Source organism: Lathyrus oleraceus, chromosome 5, assembly GCF_024323335.1.
Source record: "Lathyrus oleraceus cultivar Zhongwan6 chromosome 5, CAAS_Psat_ZW6_1.0, whole genome shotgun sequence".
In the NCBI taxonomy this organism is placed as follows: domain Eukaryota; kingdom Viridiplantae; phylum Streptophyta; class Magnoliopsida; order Fabales; family Fabaceae; genus Lathyrus; species Lathyrus oleraceus.
In genome coordinates, this window is record NC_066583.1 from 601,691,652 (window position 1) to 601,701,460 (window position 9,809).

Consider the following 9,809-nt stretch of genomic DNA (forward strand, 5'->3'; position numbering starts at 1 on the left):
AGGTCATTTTGTCTAAACCCTAGTTAAGAGGTCAACTTCCAAGGACCATAACTTGCTCAATTTTTATGATATGAAAGTCATTAAAGTTTCATGATCAAATTCAATATGTCCTCTCCAATTTTTATTCTTGGAAGAAATTTAAATTCAACTTGAAAATGCATGTGCCAAGAGGAAACATTATAGGTCATTTTGGGCCATTACCATTGAATAAGTGATTTTCCTCAACTTCTAAAATGCATAACTCCTTCATTACAAATCCAAATAAGATAAAATTTGTGACCAAATTGAAGAGGTTTGAAATAGATACAACTTCTATTAAGGAACTCTTTCCATTTGAAGCCCATAGCAAAAGTTATTCAAGGTGGAAGAAGTGAACATTTGACTTGGTACTTAGAAAATTTTCAAATATGTTTGATTTTCCAAACTTCCACCTCAAAATTCATCATGATCCAAGCTTCAAATTGGAAAGTGTTCAACATGAAAGTTGTTCCCCTGATCTCACCTTTCTAAAAAAATCCAAGATTATCTCATTTGGCCAAGAATTGGAGGACTTGCGCAAGGGTTCATTTGGATGAAATTCACATTCACATTTCAATCTCCATTGCATGATCACATTATATGATTTCAGCATTGCACATGAGGGATTTTGGACCTGATCACATCATTTCATGGGCACATCTTACGCCCATGCAAGCATGCAAGTGAATTGCTATTTTTGGCCAATTTTGAAAATGTGTAGAAAGCAATTGCCTTGCCTATAAATAAGACCTTCATTGCTCAAAATTAGGACAATTTCCCCAAGCTTTGAACCTACAATCCAAACCCACACCATTAGAGGATAATCTTGAAGGTTTTCAATTGAAAATCGAGTTTCAAATCTCCTTCTGTTTTGAGATTGAAACTCCAAGAGTCCAAGCTTTTCCTTGATCTAATTTAACTCCTACAAGATTCTGAAGTTAAGACAAGGCCAATTGGAAGTAAGATCAAGCAAGTTTCAAGCTCCCTCAAAGGTGATTTTTCAGAATTTTCATCTCTTCGATTCTCTCTCAAATTTTCATCATTCTTTGTGGTTTTCGGTTGGCTGAAGTCCTATCAATGTAGGCAACAAGAATGAGTTGCTTTGAGGTCAAATCGAAACAACTCAGATCATGATCCTCAAAATATAAATCCTTGTATCTTTCTATATACTTGGAATTGGAGAAAATTAAGGCCAAATTCGTGATCCTAAGCATTTTCTCTTTGAAATAGTGTCCTTGTTTTTCACTTTCCATTGAGATGAAGTTGGATCAGTCTGGTGGAGGTCACCGGAGAAGATGACCGGAGCCCTAGCTCCTGTGGTGGGCTGGCACACCTCCTGGCCATCTGATCATGATTGGATATTATAATCTGGACCATTGCTTTTGATTACCACACATACATCTCTTTGACTGATGACCACCATGGAACACGCGTGTGTGGCCATCAGATTTGCCACCTCAATTAATGAGGGAGATATGATGACCCTTGTTTTTTCTATTTTTATTTTTATTTCTGATTTTATGTTTAATCCTTTTATTTTGTTTCATTCATAGAAATTTCATTTTTAATCCCAAAAATATGGGACTTTCACCAAAAAAAAATTTAAAAAAATTTCTTCCATATTCTGAATTAAAATTATTTTTTGGATTAATTTTGGTATTTTTCATGAATTAAATATTTTTGTGCATATTCTTAATTGTTTAAAAATACTTATGACTTTATAAAAATCATGATTTTTTTTGTCTAAGGTCCTTTGACCTTGTTTGACCCAGGATAAATCTTTTGGCCATTTATTTAGTGTTTTGAAGAGATTTTAGGTTTTGACCAAATTAAATTGTATTTTAATTCATTTTTAAGTTGATTTTTAAATTGATTAAATGTGTAAAAATTATGTTGAGCCATTTTTATGGCTTGTGATGTTTGACTATATGTTTGGGCCTTGGTCAAGGTTAGTTTGACTTTTGTTGGATCAAAACCATTTGATTTAGGGGATTGATGAAATGTACATTTCATCTCCCAAAATGAAGGATGATTTTGATTTGATAAAATCCTCCATTGATCAATTTGTGTTTCTATCTTCCCCTCCCTCTTCATCTTCATCCATATTCTTTCCCATTCCCTCATTTGACTAATGAAATCTCTAATGTCTTAAGGTTAATTGGTTCATCAATGACCTTGTGTCAGATGAACCAATACAAGTATGACTAAGATAGGTCCATCCCTCTTGATCTTTTCTTTTAGTGTGTGGTATGTTTTAAGAGTTTGGTTCTTCATACCAAATCTCTAGAATGCATTAACACCTAAACTTTTATTGCCCGACCTCAGATAGTTGTGACTTCTATATAAGTACAATTACGATTGCTTAACATAGAGTTAAATCTAACCCTAATGGAATATCATTCTAGTAAGTGAGATTGTAAGTCTCACATTCTTCATTGTATTGTGTGGAGACTTGACATTTTTTCCTTTCGTGAGAGCTAGTGGTATACTTGTTGAATTATCCAAGTTGGAGCCCTTCTCATGGAAGATGTCTTGGTTTAAGGATTCATACTTGTGAAAGAATGGTTGAGTGTTCTCCAAAGAATGACTTAATCAATTAAAAAACACCACTAACCTTTACTAACCTTTGACTAACATTTGACTAATTCTCATTAATATTGCTTTACTTTCAAGTCATTTACTTTATGCAATTTAAATTTCAGTCATTTATCATTCATTGTCATTTATATTCCATTTAACTTGTTTATGTTTATGTCATTTTCCCTTTGCTCATTTGAGCCATATCTTGTGATTGTACATATTTGTTTGTGCATTTTGGTTTTGTTTGTGGTCTTAGGACCTTAAAATACTTGATAATAACAAAAAACCTAAAAAATGTCTGGTGGAATGTTGATCTTGATCTGAACTATTAGACTTAGGATTAGGCAACATTCCCTGTGCAAAAAGGACTTGGCCAATGCCAACATTTTGAGACCAAGCTATTGTGAACTGATCCTTCATCTGATGTAAGTCTTGGGATTAGTTTGAATTCATTTGCAACTCTGTCTTTGTACTACATTGTTATTTTGATCTTGTGTCTGATGCTTTGTTATGAGTTGATCAAGGAATATTTCATATGATACATTAGAAGACAAAGAAGACTGCTAGCTATGGGGATTGCTTGCTCGGATGTGTCTATCTTTATTTGATTCCTTGATCTTCATAATGTTTGGATATTTCTAATTTCTCATTGATTTCTGTTTGATTCAAAGTCCAAAGGGAAAGTGAGTTATCTATATGACATTCTTGTCTATTGGATTGCATCTCATTGGTCAGATATTTTCAACTCTTAACTTTTAATTTATGCTTAGAGTAGTCTCTTCATCTCCTCCCACTTCTTAAATTTCAAAATATCTCCCCCTTTTCCAAAACAATCTTTGCATGTGATTTCAAACTTTGACTTTGTTTTAATGATTAGAAACTTTGGCCTTATGCCATTGAATTTTTAAACTCTTTTTTAAATCAAATATGTAAATAAACTTAATCATATTGACTTAACATTTTAAAAAGAAAAAAGGAATTAACAACTTCATTCAAACTTTTGGGCCTTTTGTGCCTTTCTTATTAACCTTTTATTAAAAGCAACTCACCAACTTTGAAATTGTTACCACGAACTATGAGGTTTTGATCCATCATTTTTATGTTGGTACGTAGGCACAAGTCCGAAGGTCTTGTCAAACACAAAAATATAATCAATGAATTCTCTTCTCACCCTCACACTCTATTTTTTTCCCAAACATCTTTTATACCAAAAACACATGCACACATAAAAAAGGGCTCCCTAGGAGTACCTAGGGCACTTTGGGTGCTAACATCTTCCCTCTGTGTAACCAACCCCCTTACCTGTAATCTCTGGCATTTTATTAGTTTTGATTTGAAAACTTCTTATCTTTGGGTTTTGTTCGTACTTTTCCTTTTTCCTTTGGAAACAATAAAAGCGTGGTGGCGACTCTGGTTTTATTGACGTCAAGTTTATCCATAGCTTGATTCTCGGATACGTAGATATCAAATGGGATATATCAAATTAGCATGTCCTGTAACCCATGTGTGGTATTTGAAATGTCTTCCAAGTTATATCGCTGGTCTTTTAGATAAACCTCTTAAAGAATTAGAGGATCTAGTATACTGCGATGTGTGATTTGATAAAAAATATTATTGTACAGATTTTGAATTATAAACTGTCATTCCATTCAATTAAATTGGAATGTCCTATATCTGGCATGTCTCTAGGGATGAGTAACATGAAGCTCTGAATTCATGGGTGTATTGAATACTCCCTAATCAATAAGGGAATTGGTATATGGTCAATTCAGTAACAAATAACTATTTATACTGTATGTACCTTGTGAAAAAAACTTTTTTGTGGAATGAATTATTTCATCTCTTTTTTTTATTTGAAAAGAACGAAAATTATGTTCAAAAAAAAATATATATCATGATTGCAGAAGTTTATCTATCACATATAGGCTTTAAGACATCATGGCATACCCGTCGAGGTGACGTCTTGACCTAAAAGATCAAACGGTATGATACATAGACAAAGAAATCTCTTATGAATTCGAGGATATTCCTTTGTTATTAAGAATTTAATTTTAGAGGATTCCTCGTTCGAAGGGAGGTAGAATACTCAAGAATTTTACATTTTATTTCTATCGTAATTTTGAATTGGATAACAAATTCAGAAAAAAAGAAGAATGTATCAATGAAATGTTGCTTGGTCTTTATTGATAACTTGAGTAAAGAGTACTTTCTGATTCGTTATGGAATTCTTTTTTCTTTTTCCCATCCAATGAAAATACTTTCTATCCATATTTTTTTCCATATCTATACCATCTTTTCCTATATAATTTTGGATAAAGCTATCACCCATTATATCAAATAATTCTTTGAGATTTTTAGGTGTGTTATAAGACTGTGATTTATATCCATAAATATAGGATTTTTTCTTATCCACATAATTTATATATTGATAGGAGAAAAGATCATATCCATATTGTTTTTTTATTTTTATTTTCATTTTTACTATGTCCACTTCTGCTTCGTTTTCTAATTCTACGAAGTCCACTTGTTCTTTTTTGGAAAAGTTAAGAGGGTTTTTTGAGATGAACCATATTCATCTAAATCCTTATTTTGAGCCACCCGCTCTTCATGGATTCTATTCTTCCAGTTTTGTGGTACTAATCTCGACCATGCCCTCTGAGGTAAAGCATGTTGATAATGAACCTGTAACCAATTTGTCCATTGATTCATTATAGAATCGGATCGGTTCTTATCTCTTAATTTTGAATTTAATCTTCCTCCTTGTATTCTCAATAAATACTCTTTTATTTCATTGTTCATAAAAAAGATCTTCCATGAGATTCAAAAATAGATCTTAACTTATATCCAATACTACTTTGGCTTTAAGATAATTTAAACAATACATAGGCTTGTGACAAAGAAGATACATCACAAGAATTCTCTGAATTCATATTCCAAGGTTTCTCTATAGTCGACATATAGGGAATTATACTTTGATTTATTTTATAAACTTTTTGTTCATTTTTTTATTGTAATTGTAAATGGATTTCTTTACAATTTTATTTGTTAATTCAAATAAATAACAAATAAATTTAATATAATTAAGATAACATTGTACAATGCTCGAAGTAAGGAAACCTTCTACATATTAGTAGTAAGGATATGTATGTATAGCCTTTCCATGAAAATTTGAAAAAAACAATAGGATTTACGGATTAATCGAACGTTTCTTCTTTGTAGAATTTGGAAACGATTTTTTTTAATTCTAATCTTTTAGCATCAGTTATAACCCCCTCGTTTTTTTCTTCTGTCATTTTGTCTATTTGTTTTAAGATCGTCTTTGTTTTAACATTAAGATCTTTTATCCTTTTTCTGAATTTGTCAAATTAATAGATTGAATTATATCGGGCGATTCCTAAATCATTGGATTAATAGATTGAATTATATCGGGCGATTCCTAAATCATTTGATTAATAGATTGAATTATATCGGACGATTCCTCAATCATTGGATTAATTGGTGATTTTTTTTGGATTTCACTCAATTCGTTTTCTATTTGCTTTAATTCTTCTCTCAGGATTGGAGACCTATTTTTTCTTTCTTTTTGATTATCAAATTTTCGAAAAGACTTTTTCGAATCTGTTTTCAATTGTTTTATTATTTGATTTAAAATAGGACCCAAAAATGCAAATGGGTTTGGGACATGCTCATCAGTGTACGCTTCGACTAGTGTTCCATAACCTGTTAAAAACAAGAAGTTTTTCAAAGGCGGTTGCTTCAAGTACGCTTTTTGGAGTGTATCTTTTTTTTCCAGTAGATCATACCTTAGGTTTATTGTGCCAAGGTTCCAGAACAAAAGGGTGTAAGATCCTTATCTGATGACTGCCCCAGAACCAGTCAATTGGCAATGCGTTGCTACCTGTTGGAACACCTTGATAGGTGCATTTAACATGGATTTCTTTTCTCTAATCCCTAAAATCTTCTGACCATTCCGGATTTTGAAATAATAAGATACGAATTATATTTTTAGTGATTATCAATGAAGGTAAGAGAATATATTTTCTAAATATTGGTTGGAATAATATTACAAATTTCTTATTACTAGACCATATAGAATGCTCTCCTAGGCCTCTTAGATTTTTTCAAGTCTGTTTTCAATCTCGTCTTTCTGGTCCTCTTTCCGTCTCTCTTCTTGCACTTTCTGAAACTGCAAAAATTCTGAATTATCAGTATCAGGTTTCTTGAAATATTCTTTCACATATTGGACGATATCATCGAAAAGACCACCAAACGGGTAGTTGTCTACAAAAATTGGGGAATGGACATTTGCTTGAAAGAGTTTCAAAATTGCTATTGTACGCCTTTGACCGTGCACGGATCCTCTAATAATCTCTCGGTCGAAACCCATTTCTCATAGAAAATGCGGGATACGAAAGTCCGTACTTGGGTCTATTGATGGATGCTTCCTCGAAAAATCCCGATTGTAAGCCTCAACCTTCTTAGAGAATAGTGTCTCACAACTGAAAACAATTTGCTCGCCCGACATTCGACAACAAATCTGAGGATCCTTTGTGTGTATGGTAGGATCCAACCCTACCTCGATGTCGTCGATCAATTGGTATTCCCATTGAGGAACTTCTTTACTTATTTCATTTATTTCACTCGATAAACTTGTAGTGAAAATTGTATCGTTGGTATGAGTAGTCCGAATTGCATCGAAAAAAAAGTTTATTTTTGTTTTGTTTTCTTCGGAATACATTTTTCCTTGTTCATGTCTGGAAATAAGTGAAGTGCGTCAAAATCCAAACTTGATACTGATTTTTCCGAAAATTTACTGATTAACTTAACAAAAAACCCAATTTTAGTTAATAATAGTTTTCTATCAAATTGATCTATTTTATGGTCAAATTCTGGAGAATTAATATTATTAGAAATAAGGAGACCATGAATCTTATTTACCAAAATGGAGTTTATTGTATCAGTTTCATTTGTAATAAAGGTTCATAAAAAAAGATCTTCCATGAGATTCAAAAATAGATCTTAACTTATATCAATTACTAACTTGGCTTTGAGATAATTTAAACAATACATAGGCTTGTGACAAAGAAGATACGTCACAAGAATTCTCTGAATTCATATTCCAAGGTTTCTCTATAGTCGACATAAAGGGAATTATACTTTGATTTATTTTATAAACTTTTTGTTCATTTTTTTATTATAATTGTAAATGGATTTCTTTACAATTTTATTTGTTATTTCAAATAAATAACGAATAAATTTAATATAATTAAGATAACATTGTACAATGCTCGAAGTAACGAAACCTTCTACATAGTTAGTAGTAAGGATATGTATGTATAGCCTTTCCATGAAAATTTGAAAAAAACAATAGGATTTACGGATTAATCGAACGTTTCTTCTTTGTAGAATTTGGAAACGATTTTTTTTTTAATTCTAATCTTTTAGCATCAATTATAACCCCCTCGTTTTTTTCTTCTGTCCTTTTTTCTATTTGTTTTAAGATCGTCTTTGTTTTAACATTAAGATCTTTTATCCTTTTTTTTTTAATTTGTCCAATTAATAGATTGAATGATATCAGAAGATTCCTCAATCATTGGATTAATACATTGAATTATATCAGGTGATTCCTTAATTATTAGATTAATTGGTAAATTTTTTTGGATTTCACTCAATTCGTTTTCTATTTGTTTTAATTCTTCTCCCAGGATTGGAGACCTGTTTTTTCTTTCTAAAACTGCAAAAATTCCGAATTATCAGTACCAGGTTTCTTGAAATATTTTTTCACATATTGGACGATATCATCGAAAAGACCACCAAACGGGTAGTTGTCTACAAAAATTGGGGAATGGACATTTGCTTGAAAGAGTTTCAAAATTGCTATTTTACGCCTTTGACCGTGCACGGATCCTCTGATAATCTCTCGGTCGAAATCCATTTCCCGTAGAAAAGACGGGATACGAAAGTCTGTACTTGGGTCTATTAATGGATGCTTCCTCGAAAAATCTTGATTGTAAGCCTCATCCGTCTTAGAGAACAATGTCTCAAAAATGAAAACAATTTACTCGCCCGAAAATCGACAACAAATCTGAGGATCCTTTGTGTGTATGGTAGGACCCAACCCTACCTCGATGTCGTCGATCAATTGGTATTCCCATCGAGGAATATCCCATGTGATGGTCATGAATTTACCGCTACAGAAATTAAGTGGCGACTCTGCTGGGGAGTAGTCCTCAGCGGGTTTAGCCTACTTTTTATGTGTATATATTTGTATATTTTATGTTTGCATATTTATTTGTATGATATAATATGTCTATTGTGCTTGGTTATCTCTGAGTGGTGAGATAAGTTATAACCCAAACTTGAGTGAAATTAAAGTAGAAGGATGGTATAGTCATGTTCAACTTGTGTGGAGTAGTCCTTAACAAGTTAGCTTAAGACCCATCTACTCAGTGGAGACCCTTTTGGAGTTACTAATGTCACACAAGTTATTTGTGGTTAGGCATTACTTTCTTTGATTTGGGGTTCGGGAATCTGAGGACCGTAGAACGTTTAACCCAACTTGGCCTATTTAGGACGTAGGGCGGAGGCTATTCAGGTGTAGACCTGATAACAGTTGTTACACGATACTACACTCAGACGAGTTTCTCTTGAGAATATTATGGGTTGATGAGTCAGTCATCCTAACCTATAATATCTGATATATGGGATTAAGACTATGGGAACTTCTTAAAACATGATCTACAGGTTTTTATCCTTAGTACACTCCTTTGGGGTTGTTCTTAACCTGACTCCATGCTCGTGACTCACAACAAACCCTTTGATTCCTGGTTGATCTGATCAAGTCTTGTGAATATCAATGGAACTTGGATGTTGATAAGGTGAAAATCATAATCCCCCAAAATGGATGATTGATCTTGATGATGACTTTATCCATCCCTTGACCTTTGTTTGTGTTTGCCTTGTGTGTGATCCCTTGTTTGTGATTGTTGCATTCATGCCTACATGCACATCATAACATTCATCACAGAAAAATAAATTTCAAGGAACTAAGGTCTTATTTGCAAATATTTTTAAACCATGGATTATGGACGAAGGAACACTAAGAAGTACGGTTTCAGACGTCCTGATTTGAAAGAGCTAAGGAAGTTGTCATCCTTTGTATTAGATCATTTGGACTTCAAGCAACGCGATGGGAAGCTTTTGTATGTATT

At 32.7% G+C, this 9,809-nt stretch overlaps 1 pseudogene; it reads right to left on the reverse strand.

The window, feature by feature from the left end:
• Positions 1–4,756: 4,756 nt before the first annotated feature.
• LOC127082328 (protein TIC 214-like) lies at positions 4,757–8,533 on the reverse strand (annotated as a pseudogene).
• Positions 8,534–9,809: the final 1,276 nt, after the last annotated feature.